The 19,566-nt window shown below is 38.8% G+C and overlaps 1 protein-coding gene across 2 annotated transcripts in view; it reads right to left on the reverse strand.

Moving 5' to 3' along the window:
• LOC117572390 (nyctalopin) overlaps positions 1 to 19,566 on the reverse strand; it is a 113,495-nt gene that overhangs the window by 21,734 nt on the left and 72,195 nt on the right. For both annotated transcript variants that reach the window (XM_052003945.1, XM_034255164.2), the window contains one exon: positions 10,273 to 10,330. The gene's annotated coding sequence lies outside the window, so the exon portion shown is untranslated. The remainder of the gene's footprint in view (positions 1 to 10,272; positions 10,331 to 19,566) is intronic.

Genomic DNA, 19,566 nt, shown 5'->3' on the forward strand with positions numbered 1-19,566 from the left:
ACGTCGTCGACGTCGTGGTACTTTTTGCATCTAAGCCATAAAATGCAGCCGAGTTAGCTCAATAGCATTTTCATTTTCTACCAAGCTCACCGCGTCGTTGTCTGGAAAGTCAGCAACTTTCTATGCAAGTTGTCAGCACTTTTCATCGGCCAACGAGTTCTGACTTTTGCTACGCTTCCTTTTGGGTGCGGCGACTGCTTAGCGAGAGGGGGATGCGAGGCAAGAGAGGGAAAGGTGTCTGCGAGTCGACTTTTATGAAATATTAGCGAGCAACTTATGCGCATAAATCTTGTGGCGAGCGAGTGTTAAATAAACTGGCAGCAGCCGCAAAAGTTTTTTATGAATTACGCACCAAAAAAATACAAAAAAAAGAAGGAAAAGAAAAACACAAAGACGATTCCCACGCCAAGGTGTTGCAGCAGAAGTCACAGGCTGATTTGCATATTAAATCTCTTAAATAGCGCGTTGTGCTGGTTAAGTGACTGGCGCATTTAAATTTCCGCTAATTTGCACTTGCAAATTTAAATGTCTTCAGCGCACACAATTTTTCATTGCCTACTTTTTGGCTGCTGCATTAAAATATGCCCAGTGACCTTTTACATTTTCCATTGCCTACTTTTAGGGTCATCCACAAATAGCTTTCAGTAATAATGCATTTGCGCACTCAAGGCAGTAAGTTCATGGTATTCACCACACGGATCCATTAATAGCTCACTGCATGCATTCTATTTAAATTAAATATTTGCCCTTTGGCCGACAATCAATTAAGTAATTAACAAATTACAGGCAAATCTTCTGCCCTTTGCGAAAAGGGGAAACTGCCTGTCTGACTGTTTCACTACCGATTTGCATATGTGGTAAGCACAAACAAATGAAAAGACCTTCCACAATTATCTTCTCTCTTACTCTCTCTCTACTTTTCCTGCAGCAATTTGAACAATGCCCTTAACTAGCTGTAAAACAAATAATAAAAGCGAAGCGCAAACTTTTGAGGTTTCATACTGTCAACAAAAGTTGAAAGCTCACTGGCACACACACAAATACAAACTAAGAACTATATACACACACACACATACAGCTTGTAGGCCGCCATCGCAGTTTGGTCGCCAGTTCTTGGATCATATTTTACGCTTCAATAAAATTGGTGGAAAACAAGCAGAGTCAACTAACCATCCAATCGCAGCCTCTCTGTCGCTCTATTTTCACCGTCTCCTTCGCACCCATTTTCTCTCTCTGTATGGCAAAAACGGCAAAAAGCGAAAATTGTGAAAAATTCACTCCCGTGTGTGAATTATTAAGTTTCACATGGCCATTGTTGTTGTTGCTTTTGTTCCTGTTGCTTTTGCAACTCTGTCTACGTATGAGTGCGGGTGTATGTATGTGTGTGTGTAGGCGTGTGTGTGGTTGTTTGTTTGTTTTGCAAAAAAATATAGCAAAAGGCAAACAAAGTTTTTAATAAACTTTCGCACGCCAGCCTCACTTGAGTGTGCTCCCTCCCCCTCTTTCTCTCTCTGTCGTTGCTCTTCATCAACTTTGCCTTCAGAATGTTTGCAGGTGCACCGCCTTTAAGTGGTGGGCGTGGCGCAGGGCACACAAATATGATTTCATTGTGGCAAATATTTTGATAGCACGCCGTCGCTTGCGGTTTCTCTAAAGGAGCTGTTGGAACGACAACAGGCACAAAGAATGAGGAAAGGGATTGAAGGGGAAGAGGAGGGGTAAGCGGAGCACAAGGGCAGTTGGAAAGTACTTGGGGCCATCCGAATTGGAGCAGCCAGCGATGTCGTCGTCAAAGGCCAACAAGTTGTGAGGGAGCTGCCATTGTTGTTGTTGTTGTTGCCCTTTTGTCGCCCACTTTTCACTCTGTGGCACTTTTAATGGGGCCAACGTCATCGAAGTTGGTCCATAATAGGCTTATGAAACGCTTAAATATTGTAAGGAGAAGCAACTGAACAAAATGAATGAGTGCTTTAATCGACTTAAGCTATAATTGAGTAGCAGTCTCTGATTTCCAACGCCAGGTGCAAACTTTAAATAAATAAAGAACGCATTTAATATTAAAGAACTGTCTGACATTTTAGTCCACATATTTAAAGAAGTTCTCGGTGAAGTTCACAATGTCATGGAGTTTATGACTTCTGCTCGATCCAATCATGTCACGTCACACTCGAGTTTTTTTTTATACCCGATACCCATAGGGTAGAAGGGTATTATAACTTTGTGCCGGCAGGAAATGTATGTAACAGGTAGAAGGAGGCATCTCCGACCCTATAAAGTATATATATTCTTGATCAGCGTCAACAGTCGAGACGATATAGCCATGTCCGTCTGTCCGTCTGTCCGTCTGTCCGCCTGTCCGTCCGTCCGTATGAACACCTAGATCTCAGAGACTATAAGAGATAGAGCTATAATTTTTCGACAGCATTTGTTATGTTTGCACGCAGATCAAGTTTGTTTCGAATTTTTGCCACGCCCACTTCCGCCCCCGCAAATCAAAATTAATATCAAATTTAATAACAAGTGTAATTTTAAAGCTAGAGCTACGAATTTTGGTTTATGCAATAATTACTATAGCAGTTATTAATACTGAAAACTTGGTTACGATCAGATAAAAATTGTGGAAGTTATTAAAGAAATACTTTTGTATGGGCAAAAACGCCTACTTACTAGGGGTCTGAGTTGCTTTGGCCGACAATCTGGAACATTGTGCCGTTTATGGTATATTTTGAATGGTGTACTACATCGATATACCAAACATACCATTTGGTATATTTTTAGTATTTTTTAGTATTTTTGGTATATTTTAAAAATGATACCGCAATATTTTGCCTTTATTAAAAATGGGTAGCGGGTATCTCACAGTCGAGCACACTCGACTGTAACTTTCTTACTTGTTTTTTTTGCTTTGCTTCCGCCTGCTTTTATAAGCTTCATTTAATTATATTGACAGTGTTTGCCTATTTTTTTTGGCAATTTATTTTTATGCCAGCCGCATGGCAACTCAAGTTAAATGCGTACCTGAAACTGTCAGTTCCCATGGGAAGTACAAAAAAGGAAGTTACAAGGTATACACATACATATATTGTAGGTTCCCAATAGGGAAACGAGACGCTCAAGTTAACTGTCATAAAAATGGAAAATAATAGCGAGCGCAGCATCAAATGCTGATAATAGTAGGAGCATGCCACCAGTTGGGGAAATCCAACAGCAGCAGCAGCTCTCCCTTCGTGCCACGCACAAAACTTTGCACATAAATTTAAAAGCAGGCATCGAGCAAAGAGAAAGAAGTATGGGAAAATGAGAGCGAGTGAGCGGAGACCGCATTGACTTTTAAGGCCACAAATGGTAAGCGAGGGTGAGGTCAGGGTTCATGGGGATTCAGGTTCACGTTCAGGTTCAGGATGGTAAAATGCGAGGAAGCGAAACAATCAAAGGTGAAAAACTTTGCCAACTATGCGAAAGCAAACAGGCAAAAAGTCAATATTAATATTCACTTAACAAGCGTCCAAAGGGAGCAGAGGGAACAGAGGGCAAAGGGAGCGAGAGGGGATGAGGTAATACTGACAATGGCCAGGCAAATGCCAAGCAAATTGAAAATGCGACGAAAAACGTGAGACGCGCCAACTTTTCCACCTCAACGTGCCCGAGTGCGTTTATTTTTATCAAGATTAGCATTTCACTCGCCCCCCGCCGCTCTCTCTTCTATAGTCTGGGGTCTGGTCTCTTTTCTTGGTTATTGGATAGGCAAACAGAAAAGGCAACAACAACAACAAAAAAAAGCGACAGACAATGCTGCAGATTCCATGCCCGATTCGTCGTCGAGAGTGAAGAGACTTCTGTTTCGCCTTTGAAGTGCGGCACGCACAAATTTCTTCTATGCCTTCGCTCACACAGATTTGCAATGCGCTGGTGAGAAGCGAGAAGAGGCGACACCGTCAAAGATGAATTGTAGATGTCGTCGCAGAGGCAGTTCCTCACCTCCTTCCCTGGCATTAGTTGGACCACATAATTGAGTGTCTGCAAAAGTTTCAAGTGCTGTGCTGTGGCAATTTGGCAAAAGACATTGCCACAAAATGTTGCCGCACCCATAATTAATGCAATTGTTGGCCGAGTTCTGTTGCTGTTGCTGCTGCAGCTTTCTGGTCAATTGTTGAAGAGGACTTCAGTTGTGACAGCTCTAAATGCAAAATTGTGTTCTTTTTGCCCGAGTTGTGTGTTTCGAGTGTGGCACAACACAACAAGCAAAAAAGAACTACACAAAATGCGTTTAATAACTTGCCATTTTAATTCAAAATTCTAACAAACAAACGGTATTTATAATTGCTCTAGATATGCATGTTGTTTAGTCCTTGTGGCATTTTCAGTTAAACACTTCGATAAACCCAAAAACTTTATTCGACCATAACCTGGTGCAATAAAAACCAGTTGAGCATCGCACCCAAAAAAAAAGAAGAAAAGAATAAAAGATACCATCACCATGAAACTGAGAGAAATGTGAAGCTAAATGACAAAAACTGCAAACTGCATATAAAGATAAAATATTTCATTTGCCAGGCAATCGTCTAGTTGTTCGCTCCCCTCCTTTCTCTCTCCCTGCTCGGTCATCCATCCATTGTGCACCTAATGCAATTGTCGCATTATTTCGGGCCCCGTCCACTTTGCTGGCGAAACTCTGCTCCTGCTCCGGCGATATATATTTTTAAATACCTAGTCCGCGTTCTTGTATCTATTTTATTGCGTTTTTTTTTTTTTGGTTTTTATTTTGCCGCATGGCGTCTGTTCCACTGCTTGCTGCACGTTGCACGTTGCATGCTGCCTGGTGGCTGGCTGCTGGCTGCATGTTTGCAACTGCCACGTCTGCCACGGCGTCTGCAACTCCGAGACAGCTTTGTGCTCCCCTCTTTTAAAATTGTTGTTGCTGCTGTTCGTGTTTTGGCTCGTGGCTGCTTATTAAGCCATTTGAAGAGGCGCTGCCGCATTTTGTGGCCTGCTCCCTTCTTCACCGTTTTGCCACTACAACTTATACCCTGTAGTCTCATAAACTTCTGCTGTATATTACAAGACATATATATGTAAAGTAATCAGTAGCATTTTCAGTTAAGGAATGACATAAAAACTGGCAATCATAATAAAATATTTCACATGTATAGATAAAAAAATAAAAATATAAAATAAGAAATGTAAAATGTAAAATGTAAAATGAGGACTAAGAGCTGAGAACTGAGAAATAATGAACTAAGAACTAATAACTAAAAACTAAGAAATAAGAAACGTGAAATATGAAATATGAAATAAGAAATTAGAAAGAGTAAATAAGGAAATAAGAAATCACAAAAATACTTGCTTATTTACTTTGACATATCTTTTAAAATTGTATGTTCCATATGTCTCAATAACAAATTATTTAAAAAAAACCATAAAATTCATTTCTGATTTACATATTTTCTACAGGGTATCTCGCGCTTCTCACTTATTACTGCTTTTCCGCTGCAGATCAACCGCAGCGCAAATATAAAGAAAACAATACAACAAAGTGCACATGGCAAATGAAAAAAGAAAAATGTTTGCAGACACTGGCACATATGTGCTTAGTTTTCTATTTTCCCAGGCAGCTTCAGCGGTCGTTTTCCAAGTCGTTTTGTTTGCTCTCATATATCTCAGCCAATAGTCTTAAAGTGACAGACAAGCATGAGTTATAAGCATTAAAAATATTTGGCAGCTAAGATTTATTATTTGAGAACTGTATACATAAGTATTTTAAACAAGTCTTAGTTTAGTCAAAAATTGTCAAAAATATTGTTGAAATAAATTGTTTAAATTGTGGAAAGTTCTCTTAAATTTAATTATTTATATTTCAACTACATTGCTTAGCTTTTGCTACTAAAATCTTTATTTTGTAGCTTGTCACAGTAGTAAAAAATATTGCTGAAATTAATAATTAAAATTGCGAAAAATACTTTTTAATTCCAAATGATCGATTTCATCTATAAATGTTTTTTTTCTATGTTTGTACCTTGTCATAGTAGTAAGAAATGTTTTGAAAATAAACTGTGAAAAGTTCTCTTAAATTTTAAATGAACTATTTCATCTATAAATGCTTTTTTCTGTGCTCAGCTTTAGCTAGTAAAATCTTTATTTCGTACCTTGTCACAATTCTCATACGCCACGTTGGACGCTTGTGACTTCTATCGATTTTTGCTGGCAGCTCAAACCAACAAAATAAAAGGAGTTGAGTACAACGCACTTTGCGTTCTGGCTGCTGCCAACGAACATACAAAAAAAAAAGAGAAGCAAGCAAAGACCAAACATAGAAGTCAAGCAGAAAAAAAAGAAAAAGCTTTAGGCCACTGGCACAATAATTTGGCACGCAAACCTTTTTTTATTCGGACGCCACGGCAATACATTCACATGCAGGCAAGGGTTGTGCTTTTTGGGTGGTTTTTGTGTGTGGAATGGAGTGAGCACATAAAAAATGAAGTGAAATACATTTTTGGAGCCACTGGCGGCGCGCATTAAAAATTCGCCAAAGCCAAAGCCAACACAATGTTCCGCTGCCAGGGACTGGGACACAATGGCGCCATAGCCATTGCTTGTAATGGCTTGACTTTGGCTTAGGGATTGCCCATGGAGTTAAGGAATTGGAGTTGGGGCAGGTCACGGGGCATGGTCATAGTTTCTGTGTTTGCCATCTTTGCTGTGTGTGTGTGGATAAACATATAACAATTAGAGTGCTTTCCACAGTTTTTAGTTTTTAAGTCTCTGAACTGCATCCCTGGGTAATTTTTGTTCTTCCCCTTTTTTATCACATGTGTGTGTGTGTGAGCTAGTTAAATATTTAGCTAGATTTTCGTTTTTAATTTATTTCGAAAGGGTTTTATCGCCCAAGCTGCGAGTGCGACTGCGACTGCGACTCGAGTCGCTGCTATGCAAATGAGCTCTGCGAAATGGGTCAAAGTTTAATGTGGGGGCGTGCTCCTGAATGGGCGGGACGAAGAGGGTTGTAGCACTTATTTACGACCAACCCAGCGAAATTCAGGGAATTGAAATTCTGACTGGCAAACGTGTCTGGCATGCATATAGTACTATATACATATATACTTTTCCCTATACTAAATCGTTGTGGTCTAATTTTCGTAATCTCTACATTTTGGCTTGCATAATACTTTGATGTCAGTTGCAACAGCATCTTTAAGAGCCACGACAGAAATTATGAATATCAAAGGGGGAAAAACAGTATTTGACACTTCTATTAACGTGATTTTGTAAGCACATAAATAAATTGAGCAAATGAACAGAACAACATCTACAATAGAAATCCCAAGAATTTAACCTGCTCTCATAAATTTTCGACAGCAAATGCAACAAATGCTCATTAATATGCCAGACACACCCCAATGGAGAAGGGGGCGGAGAGGGGTTGGAATGCGTGGAACAAATGAAAAAAGAATGAAAAAGAAAAACACGAGGAAAACAAACGACTGGGCAAATGAATATAAAATTTATTAATTGGCAGCTAAATAAGTCGCTGGAATTTACACGTTAATAATTTTATTAGCAAGCTGCCAGCATGACAGGTGGGCGGTGGAGAAGGCAGAAGGAGAAGGGGGCGTGGTATGCGACAGCTGCTTACAACGAAAATAAGAACAAAGCAAAGACATTTTCAAATTTCACTTTATCACAAAATGTGGAAATAATGAAAAATGTGAAATGTGTTGCCAAAAGGGCGACAGCAGCTTTGGCTAATGTTCTCTGCAAGAGGAGGAAAGGGAGGGGAGGGGAAAACGGGGAAGTGGAATGCGAGGAATGGGTTTTTGTTGTTGGAAAATTTAAATAAAATGTATAAAATGCACATAAAACATGCACAAAACTATTTTTAGACAGTCGTCGCCCAGACAGATGTTGCCCCTGGAATCGATAAATTATAATCACTTCAGGGTAGGAGACAACGTATTTATCTTTTTGAGAGGGAATTCTAAAGGGGAGGGAGCAGGGAGGAGTATTGAAATTGAAGTGGCAAAATGATGCCGAAAATTAAAGCAATGCGCGTTTAATTTTTCCCTTCCTCATTCGCCGTTTATTTCCAGCTGTTGAACACAATTTAAGTTAAGTGTTTTACTTTCAAGACACACACAAAGACACGCCCTTTTTTGGGGGCATGCCACCCCCCACAGCGCAGCGTTCCGCCTCCGCACATTGGCAGGCAACCAAAAGACAAACAGAGAAAGATTAAAGTGAAAGAGAAAGAGCAAAATTCATTGCCTTTTAATTGCAGTTGGCAGTTGATACGAACAATTTTCGACAGAATGTGAAATACTTACTCCTCTGCATGTGTGTGTGTGTGTGTGCCTGTGTGTGAGTGTGTGCTTCCCGACTTTTCCCCCATACATAAATTCAACTGTTAATTGAATGCAGGCACTTGAAAAATGGGCAGACTATTGGAGCTGACTGGGCCAATGGCAACCTGTTGAGTCCACTGAGTGATTTATGGAACTTTTATCCACAGACTTGACAATGCTGACTCTGCAGCTCCAAAGAAATTTGGGGAATTCTCTTGATGCGTGATGCGAGAAGGCAATCGAAGTATTTGCTTTGTATGCACATATGCGATAAATATTAAAGAAGTCAAGTTATAAAAGAAATAACTCACTTTAGTAAGATAGTAAGAGATGTGAAGCTTTCAGAAACAAATATGCTTTATAGTTGATAATTATAAGTGTAACCAACATCTTCAAGATCCTTATTTAATGAGGAAAATATTTTGAGCTTTTTGGTATTTTATTTTACTTCAACTTCTGGTTATGAGAAAGACTTCCATTAAAATAAACTAAAAATAAATATCGCTGCAGAATAAAATTACAGTATATATATTATAAATTTATGAATATATAATATAATACTATACATTTAAAATACTTTTTGCTATTTTTTAGTTATTCACTATTTTCCTTCATTATGCACATACATTCAAGCAAAAATTTTGAATTCAAATACAATAATAAATATGTTTGTCATTTAACTGCTTAGTAAAAAACAACAAACTTTTCGTCGAATCTGTAAGAACACAAAATATGGAAAAATGCCTGCTCAAAATGCCTAAAGTCGAGCCCATTGAGTTAATAGACAGGGGAGGGAAATCAACTTGTTGTCCCTGGCAGCGCAGTTTCCCCAGCTGTTCTTAAAACGTAAATACCCAAGGACAAACGAATCAATAAATTACGAGTAGTCGCCCATCGTTGGCAGCAGGAGCAGCAGATGCCAAAGCCATCAAATAAATACCTTTTGTAAAAATAACTCTCACAAAATCAATGAAAATCAATGAAGTGCCTAAAAAGTGTCCCCTAACTGGCAGCATTTTATTTTATGTTCGGCTTTGAAATGGCCAAAAAAATAGCAGATGCCTGACAGAAAAAAAGGCAGTCTATGTTTGGGTATGGCACCTAAAGGAGCCTCGCTGTGGCTCATAGAGAAGGAGAGGGAGCTGGGAAGGGATCGTACTTTATCCATTTTTGTTGCTGGTAATTGAATTATATTTACGCATAAAATTTATTTATTCATGATTTACACAGCATTCAGGCCAATGTGAAGCCAAAGCACGTAAATATAATTTAAATTCATTTAGCCGAGAGTCGCCAATCTGCCAGACTGCCAACGATGTCAGCGTTGTCAGGCAACACACACAGACTTTATTTTTGGCCAGCAAATAAATATGAAAAATAACAAAAGTTAAGTAAATAATGGGCAAAGAATCAAGTTTGTCACCCTTTTAAATTGCACAGGATTAGCTGAAAGCAAACTATGTTTAAGCTTAAAGCTGCCTTAATGCCTATGGCAAATTAGTTTTTCCCATGCTGCACTTGTTGCTGCCTAACGCTGTTGTTTGGCTAGTTAATGGACTTTAATAAAAATTGATGTGAAAGTACACCGTAAGAAGATTATGGTGTGCAGTAAGAGAATAATAAAAAGAGATTTCAATGCATTTTCCTTATACTGAACTTTTTGCACTGCCCAGCAAGACTTTTTTTTTCAGTTCTCTTATTTTTTGCGGAAATGGAAGAAGTTTTTTGCAAATGGTTTTTCACCTGGTCGTCGCATCGGTTCGTTGAGCGCATTTCCGTGTTGCATTAAATTCCTATCAGTTTTAAGGACAGGAAATTTGATGGCAAATGCTTTAAACTCCCAGCTACAAATTGGGTTTATGTGTGATTTCCGCTTGGTAATTATGCCATGCAGCCTGTGGCTTCAAAAAAAGGACTAAGAGAGAATGCAACTTACCTTTTTCTAATTTTACTCTGACTGCTCTAAATCTCTTGTTGGCAATTATAGCATAGCTCTGGAAAAAGAAAAAAGATAAAACTGGGTTAGCAATGCTAATTGAATTTGAAGTCAGAGTAGGGAAATATTTTCATATTTAATTGGATTAGAATATACACGTATTTAATAAAAATAGACTGCAAAATTGCATTCGATATGTTACTCATTCGATTTGAGCATAGTTAAATGAACTAACCAGAAATATGTAAGTCTGTGCGCTGGCAACTTACTTGCTTACAAGTCAACTTGCTACGTACTTTCTGTTTGGGCTGTCAGCAAAGTTTTCATCGCTGTCAACTGTGGGAACAGCTCAACTAAGCAGCAGCGAGGCAACAAGCCAACAAGGCGGCAGCTAACAAGTTGCATGTGCAACGCGCTGCAACACGATGGCTGATATAGAAGTGGCAACGCAACACGCATATGCTGCCAGGGCTGCAGACTTAAGACAAGCGTGAACAATTAAATTGTTTATTAAAATCAACTGTTGACGACAAAATACATAAATATCAGACTCAAAAGAACAAGTTCTTTATAATGTTTACTGCAGCCCTTGTTGCGGCTTTTCATCAGTTCAATCTGCGGCCTCCTCCAACTTTTCTTTTGCAAAAACTTTCAATAAAAACCAAATTTGCAATTTCAATTCAAATGCACTCCACACACACACACTTTATACTGCGACTTGCCACGCACTAATCGGTAAATCAAATGTCAAGTTGCTGTCGGTAGTTTCGCCTAAGCAGAACATGACGCACGTTAACCTCAATGCAAGAAGCGAGAATCAAAAACCAAATCTAAGTAGTTGCCGCTTGAAGACATGGACTTAAGTTCGTTGGCAGTTTGGTTTCCGTTTTAATTTGTTTGCGTGCTTGTTTGTTAGAGTTCGAGGTCAGATCGAGTGTACGCAATATAAATTACTCATACGCCATATTGTGCGATTAGAATCGCATGCCGTTTTAATTTCAGAGCTCTGCACATGCATCATTAAGGCAAGAGTGTATCAACGAGTATGCCACAAAATCACAGCTCAGCTCGGCTCAATGCAAACACACACACGCACACACACAACTCGAAGGGGCAACGTTGCGTATACTTGATCTTGTTACACACAGATAAATGTCAATTTATTTGCCACACTCCAAAACACTAAGCCGACGACGGCCTTCACCAACAGCTCTAGTACTCCCTACATTCCCCTCCCCCACCCCTCCCTGCACCATTCCCTTCGCCTCTCCCCCGCTCTCGCTGTCTTTCCTCTTCACTCTGCGTCTGTGTGGGCGTCTGACGCATGACGAGATGTAATCGATAAGCACTGAGGCTTGACACAGCTTGACTGGTTGGCTGCCTGCCTGACTGACTAACTGACTTGACTGTCGACTGTCGACTGTCTCTTGGCAATTTCATTAAAATTGTTATTTCCCTTTCTACTTCCTTCGTTCGTTCGTCAGCCTGCAAATTATACAGAAATTTATGCGCTCTACAAGTTTTAAATGAGTATTATTCTAATTAATAATTGCCGCTTATTATAATTGCCAGGCTAAAGCGTCAAATTCAAGTGTTTGCCAACTTTTAGGTCATGAGGGATCTAATGAAACGCATTAAGTGATTTGCATTCAATTTGAATACGAATATGTTTCAATATAAAAATAAATAATAAATCGTAAAGCAAAGAAAATGTGGCATTAAATAATGTATGTTTAAAGATGCCTTTAAAATTTTACACATCACACATTCCAGCTGGGCAATAAAGCGCACATTGAAAAGCATTTGAAAAAGATTGCGTTTTGTTGTTACCAATTTATTTGCCACCTTTTCAACCCTCTGTCTGGGCTTTGTCTGGGCAACAGCTCAGGTGCATTTTACACGCTTTTACTTATTTTATGGTTTAGAATTGCCCGAGTAAATCCAAATGCTACATCATTTTCAGCTGGCCACAAATAATAAAAAATACAACAAAAAAAGGCAATGAAAATTGAAAACGAAAGTTAAAATGCAAACACAAAAGCAATCGATGTTGCGGGAGGGAGGCGAAACCGAAAGCGTTTGGTGAATATTATTTTTATGTGCGAAGGCGATAGGAAAGAGGAGAAATGCTTTCACTGCTTCAACGATGTCCTGCGGCTGGTGGTCACAGCTGGAACTTTGGTTCCGTTGGCAGAGTCGCCGCTGGCAGCCTTGAATGCCACACACAGAGAGAGCGAGTCAGTCAATAACGTCAATAGACGGCAAATAAAAATCGCTTTTATGGGTGTGGAGACATTGAACGTAGCATTTTTCGATTTGCGCTTTGTTTGTTGCCAATGCCAATGTCTGCGGTGGACAAAAGGGCTGAGCTGAGACTGGCTTGTGACTGAAACCGAAATGAAATGAAAGCTAAAACCAGCCACGCAGCAAAAATGCTGAGCTTGGGGGAAAGGAAAATGAGGAAAGGCTAGCCAACTATTAATATTGAAACTGTGATTGCTGCTAAATCCTTTCACGCTTTGTTTTTCTTTCAATTCCAAATGCCAGTCACAGCTCTCTGTAGCTCTCGACCGGAAACGGAAATCGGCTGCCCTAACGAGCTGCCCCCTAGTCAAAGTCAAACCTTTTGGTAAAAGCCGTGGCTACAAACCAAAGTCAAAGTCAGCAGACAGTTTTTGATTGTTTGACGTCTGGTTTTCGCATTTCTCTGTTTTCTCTATTTTGATTCGAGCTTCTATTTGCTTTGTGCCTTCTTTTTCTTATTTCTTTAGCTTTTCAATTTTGCGGCATAGCCAATTATTTTAGACAAGTAATTGCCAGAAAAACGGCGCAGACAAATTGTTTGGGGAGCAAATCCCTCAGCCAGTTAAGAGAGCGACTTGGATAACTTTTTCGTCTCGACCATTTCCCATCGGCTATTTCCAACTAATTTCAGAATCATAACTCGACTCCTCAAACCATTTTAGGTAATCTGAGACTCGTTGCTTCTGTGGCGCCACAGTCTTGCGTATTTGGTTACTCTTTTTGGTCTCTGTTCTCCAAGTGTTTGACACACGGAAGCCGCTTAAGCGCCCTCTGATATAAAACATGAACGCGGTATTGGATTTCAGTTCTATATGGAAAAGAGAGAGACACGAGTGCTGACATGACTGTAGTTCAACTTGCTCACAGCTTATTGTCATATAAGACACTTGAGAAACTCGCAAGCAAAAACTGCGGGGGCGAAACTTTAGAACTTCTAGAGTGAAGAGCAGGCATAAGTGGAGACAGTTGCATGTGCGGCTCATTTGCTGTGATTTGCTTAAATGAAGCGACTGCTAAGAGGCTTTCGAATTGCCCTTGTTGAAAGGGTGTTGACAAAGTTAAGAGCTAAATGTTAATAGCTTCAAAATTGCATAATTGTTGAGCTTTCACATGGATTATGGCAAAAGCAGAAACATTTCAATTAGTTCTTTTAATTACTCGAGAGAAAAAGATGTGAAGGCGACAAGTTTTTATTTGTGTTTTTTAAATGTTGCTGCTATGGACGTTTCAATTAGAGATAAATATGATTAAAATGATTTTGCCTATTATTCTCTGATGTGTTTAAGACAAGAGCATTTACAAAATGTATTTTGTTTGTATTAAAAAAAGTTATTACTAAAATTTGTGTAGTTTTTGTTTGCATTATAGTTACATTAATTTTCCAACAAAATATTTATAATTTCAATGATGTATATCAATTTTACTTGTTTACATTATTTCCTTTTATAATATAATTTAATTTAGACATTTTTGTAGCACGCAAAATAGTTTATGCTACACAATGAGATCCATCGTTGTATTTGGCTTCATTTATTCAGATTATTCGCCTACAGTTTGTTTACTTGATTGCATCTGCGTTTTTAGTCTTTTGATTGGAAGTGAATAGCAACTGTCATTTAATTAGCTTATTTACTCAGTCTCATTAGTTGTTATTACCGTGCATTCTCCTATCAAATGTCCCAATTAGTGGCCTACACATTTCCCCCACTTCCAGAGAGACATTTATGAGTCTTTTTTACCCGGCAATTGTAGACGAACTAATGAAACTATTTATAGCCGTGACAAAATAACAAAATGGTAAACAAAACAGGGAGAAAAACAAGTTAACAGTGCTTCGTTTTTATTGTTGTTGTTTGCTGTTGTTGGTTGCTTGCTGCAGTTTTAATTTGAAGATGCGTTCACGACGGACGCTGAGTTTTAACAGCTCATTAACATTCGCTACACGGCAGGAGACATGACAGCCACGAGGGGAGAGATGGGAGAGAAAGAGGGAGGAGGCAAGTTGCAGATGGACGACGACATTTTTGACGTGGCCCGGGCGCGCGCATCTTTCAGAAGCTGCTTAAAAGCCACTCCACGAGCAGAGATGTGCCCAAATGTATATTTAAATATATGTCTCTCTGTTTGAGGGGGTAAAAGCCCAAAGTGTCTGGCCGTCTAAGTGTCCGACTGTCAGGCTGTCAGTCAACGCGCCACTTGCGCTCAATCAGCGCGGCGACCACGTCAAAATGTTGTGGCAAGGCAAAGTGAGGTGCAGCAGCAGAGGAGGGAGAAGGGGAGGAGGCGACATGCTGGAGCCTTGTGGGCGAGTGGCTTATCACATAACTCAAATCGACAGTAGCAACATCAGCAGCATTGCAGCAGAACCTAATGAAGTGTCTCAAAGTAGCTGTTAATAAGGGCTTCGTTTTTTTTTTATAGCCAACATTAAAGTTTTTATGCCTTTAAAGCGAGTCGGGAGAAAAATGAGAAAAACATTAGAAGAGACAACGAGCAAATGCCAAAAGCTTGTTAGCGGGAAAAACGCTGCAGAAAAAGCCATTTACATTTTGGCTGCCAACTGTCGACTGCAATGTAGAGATTGGTTGGACAGTGCTGAGAGTGGAGAGTGGAGAGCAGCGCACATCAATCAGTCGCACTCGGCAGCATTAAAATGGTAATTTAAAACCACGCGAGAGCAAGAGAGACGGACTCCAATTGGAGCTTCAGTGGAAACTGCGAGGCGAACTCATCATGCCGACGTTTTAATGATTGGCCAGCGGCGTCTTTTTTAGCGAGAGAGCGAGCGATGCAAATGCAAAAAGCCAGCTACCATTTCTCAGTCCATAATCTGGGCAGCCTGCGGCCAAGTTCAGTTGAGGCAAATGCCGTAAATCAAGGTTGCAACACCTAAACTCAAAGGCAAGGTACAAAAGTGGACTGAGAGACTGAGATTGAGAATGGGAATGGGTTGGGCCACGTAAAGTGTTTTGAGAAATGTCACCCGTGGGGCGTTTTTGTCATTTCAAAAGTGTTCAATCAACTGTCAGCATCGTCAAGCAGCTCTTGCGTCCATACAGACGACGATTGAATATCTGGCAAAGTGGACAGTCAGCTCAAAGGCTAAAAGTAATTTGAAACTGCAGCAAATTCAAATGCGTGTGTGTAGGGCCAAGCAATTACTCAACATTAAATTGCGGCTGTAAATCAATAAAATGTGAGAGAAGACTTTGAGCATAGGAATTATAGGAATTTAAGCAGTTAAATAAGACAGCTCTTACTTTCCGGCGACCTTCTAGCTGTAATGTCAAGGCACATGTCGCACAGTCAAATGAAAAGTTGTCTCCTTCAAGGAAGAAGCAGGCAACAGACATTGCAGCAACACCCACTAAACGACATCAGGCAGCCAGAATGCATTTCCTGTATGCTTTACACTCACTTCCGTTTCCATTTGATGTCCTCCTCCTTCTGACTCTTCTGCTCCTTAGCTACGACGTAGGTGTGAAGTGAAATTTCTGGAGGCGCTTGGCGAAAATGTTCTTTGCCTCCCTTTTTATGCATGTCTGTGCTGCATGCCCCATGCCTCTCATGCCACTTGCCACTTGACTTGCGGCGTCTGGTTGACAGGCGACAGCGCTCAACACAACGTCTTTTCATATTTCTTTTGGGCGTTGACATGATTGCTTATAAATGCAATTTTGTATTTTGTATATGGTATCAACAACAACGTCATCATCATCTCGAGCGGCAACTTAATCATCGTGTTTGTCTTGCGACTGCGTTCGCTTTTAGTGTTTTTATTGCTTTTGATTATTGTTATTACAAACAGATTTGATTTCAATGTGAATGCACTTTTGAATGTCATACAGTCTTTTGACTATGCTGAAACTGAAACTTTATTTGCCTGCTTGCTGCTGCCTTGGGGCTAGAATGGCTTTCGTGCATCGTGTATCGAGTATCGAGTAAATATTCAATTGCAAATTTGACAAATTGAAAATGAACATTCAAAAATTGTGTGTGTATTTTTGTCTGACAGCTTAAATTGAATTTGCTTTTGCTAGACAACTCTGAACTTTTTGTGTACTTAACGATTTATGATAAAAAATAACTTTGTTTCTTCACTGTTGATCTTTAATATTTTAAGGTTACTCAGAATCACTTTAATAACATGCTTTGTAATCTTTTGTTGATTTTTATACTCGGTAAAAGGGTATTATAACTTTGTGACGGGATGTGATAGGCAAAAGGAGACATGTCCCGTAAAGTTATGCCATGTTCGTCCATCTGTCTGACTATCTGTATGAACACCTAGATTTCATCGACTAAAGGGGACAATATACCAAATATATATATAATATACCGAATAAACACGTTGGTATATTTCAGTATATTTTGGTATATTCGTTTGGTATGATTTTGTTGAGAATGTTAATGCTATAATTTTTAGAGAATATACCAAATATACATTTAACATACCAAATAAACATTATGGTATATTTCAGTATTTTTTTGGTATTTTAGTTTGGTATGGTTTTATTTAGAACCATAGTGCTATAATTTTTTATATATCAAATATACACTTAATATACCAATTAAATATAAAGGTACTTTTTTTGGTATATTAATTTGGTATGCTTTCCTTAAGAACCGATTTCGGGTATCTCACAGTCGAGCACACTGGATTGTAGCTTTCTTATTATTATTTCATCAGCCATAGATCCATATCTATATATGTAAATCGCTTGGCGTCTCAGCTTAACAAGTTTCGTAATCGACTTGCAAACAATCTTTGGCATCTTTTCAGTTTTTCCTTCGCTTAAAGTCTCATCTTAAATTTGCATTATGTTCGTTGCTTGGGGGACTCATCACTCCCTCAATTTCTCTGTCTCGTACTTTCGCTTGGGCTTTGCGGCACACGCTGAAAATGCTAATGACCCACATAGTCATTAACTTGGCTGCGATAAGCGATGGCAAAAAAAAAAAAAAAAAATAAGCAAAAGCAAAAGCAGAGAAAAACGCGAAAAAAGTAAAGAAATTTTCCGTGTGTGCGCGCACGGAAATACATTCCGGGGAAAAGCGAGAGGCAAAAGGCAGAGGGGAGTACAATATAATAACTCTGACTCTGGCTTGGGGAAAGCAGATGGGGCAGGACAACATTATCAGTAAGGTTGGAAACCCTGGACACGGACACAGACACATACACGGACATCTTCTGACAGTCAGTCGCTCATCAAATTGCGAGCAGGCGTTGCAGGAAATTAAATAATTTCGTGTAATGAAAATAAAAACGCAGAGGGAAGGAAAAAAGAAGCGACATGAGAAATTTTTAGGAGTGAGCTGCGTTAATGTTAATGCATTTGGTTAATGTCGAAAAACAAAACAAAGTCATGCACACTCACTCAGGCACACACACACACACACACTCGCACACACTCACGCGAAATGGGTGCGTTGAAAATGAGGCAAACACTCAAAATGATTGTTATCATCCATCCCATGCCAAATGGGTGTGTGTTAGTAAGTGTGTGTGCTCCGACTGTGGCTACATATAAATATATTTTTTCCCACTCCCACTTTCCCTCTCTCTCTTTCGCTGGCTTTGCCAATTTTTTTGCCACGCCCCAGAAAGCACATAAAACAAGAAAATTATAGCATAAATTGAAGTGTGTATACACATACACACTCACACACATATATATCTACAAATATGTATACATATGTATATGTATTTGTTCATCTTCGTTTTCGTTGTTTTTTTTTAATGTGTCCCCCCGGTGCAAATGTGCGCACATTTCAATTGAAATGGCAAACACGAATGCGGCTTACACTTCCTCTTCTTGTTGTTTCTGTTGTTGTTGTTGTTGTTGCAACAGCAGACACTTTGGTGTAGGTGTGTAGGTGGCATGTTGTAGGTGAACTGCTGCGTCTGCCGCATATTTGATTTATATTGCCATTTACACTTGCTCGTTATTGTTATTGCCGGCAAATACACAAAATACAATAACAAAAAATAAACCAAATAAAAACCACTTTGCGCTGGCAAAATTTCTGTTCATTTGTAACGCACAATGCGAGTCACAACTACAAACTAATCGCTTGTGGTCTTTAGTCACAGCGATAGTCGAATACAGGATGTGATTATGGAAGTGATAGAAATTAGATTAACAGTGGTTAAGTCGACAAAACATCTACAATCTTCCTATTACAAATCGTTGTTAATCATATATATGCAACACAATTGTATATTCATTATATTTATATAATATAAATACTTTCAATAGCTCTCCTAACTTTACTACTTTTTCAAATATTGCAAATTTAAGTGACATCATCTAAGATTATTTATACACAATTCATAATAATATAATCTCCAACAGAACTTAAGGATATGAGTTTTTCCTGCGCAGTGCCGAAAACTTAATTATAATATTTTCTGCATAGTCGCCTTCAGATATTTTCGAAATAGTTGGAATATTTTCTGAATACTATTTGTTATACTCTTATTATTCATCTCAGAAATGCTTGCTGACATTGCACGAATGTAAAAAGACAGCATTTAAGATTTATTTATACTTAATTCCCAACAAAAACAGAAGTATAATTAATATTAGATATGTCTTTAAAATGCTTTAACTATCTTTTATAGCTCATGAATATTTTCCAAATATGTGATACTCATATTATCTGCTTTACCACATGCTACAACTTATAAGGCAGCATTTATTTATTTATTTTAATGAAATATAATTGTTATTCCCCAATATTTAATATTGTATCATATAGGAATATTCTCTACATAAACATGTTATACTAATGTTATCTGCCTAGAATAGTTTTTATCACAAGTTCTAAATTTAAATGACAGCATTTAATAATATTTATGCTTAATTTACAATAATATAAACTCAAACTAGGAGTCAAGGCATTAACCTAAACACTCGTATGTGCAATTATATAGAGTAGTAAGTTATGCTCTGTTCATTACAATTTCCATGCCCAAGAGCAGACCCA

The sequence above is a fragment of the Drosophila albomicans genome, chromosome 3 (assembly GCF_009650485.2).
Source record: "Drosophila albomicans strain 15112-1751.03 chromosome 3, ASM965048v2, whole genome shotgun sequence".
In the NCBI taxonomy this organism is placed as follows: Eukaryota; Metazoa; Arthropoda; class Insecta; order Diptera; family Drosophilidae; genus Drosophila; species Drosophila albomicans.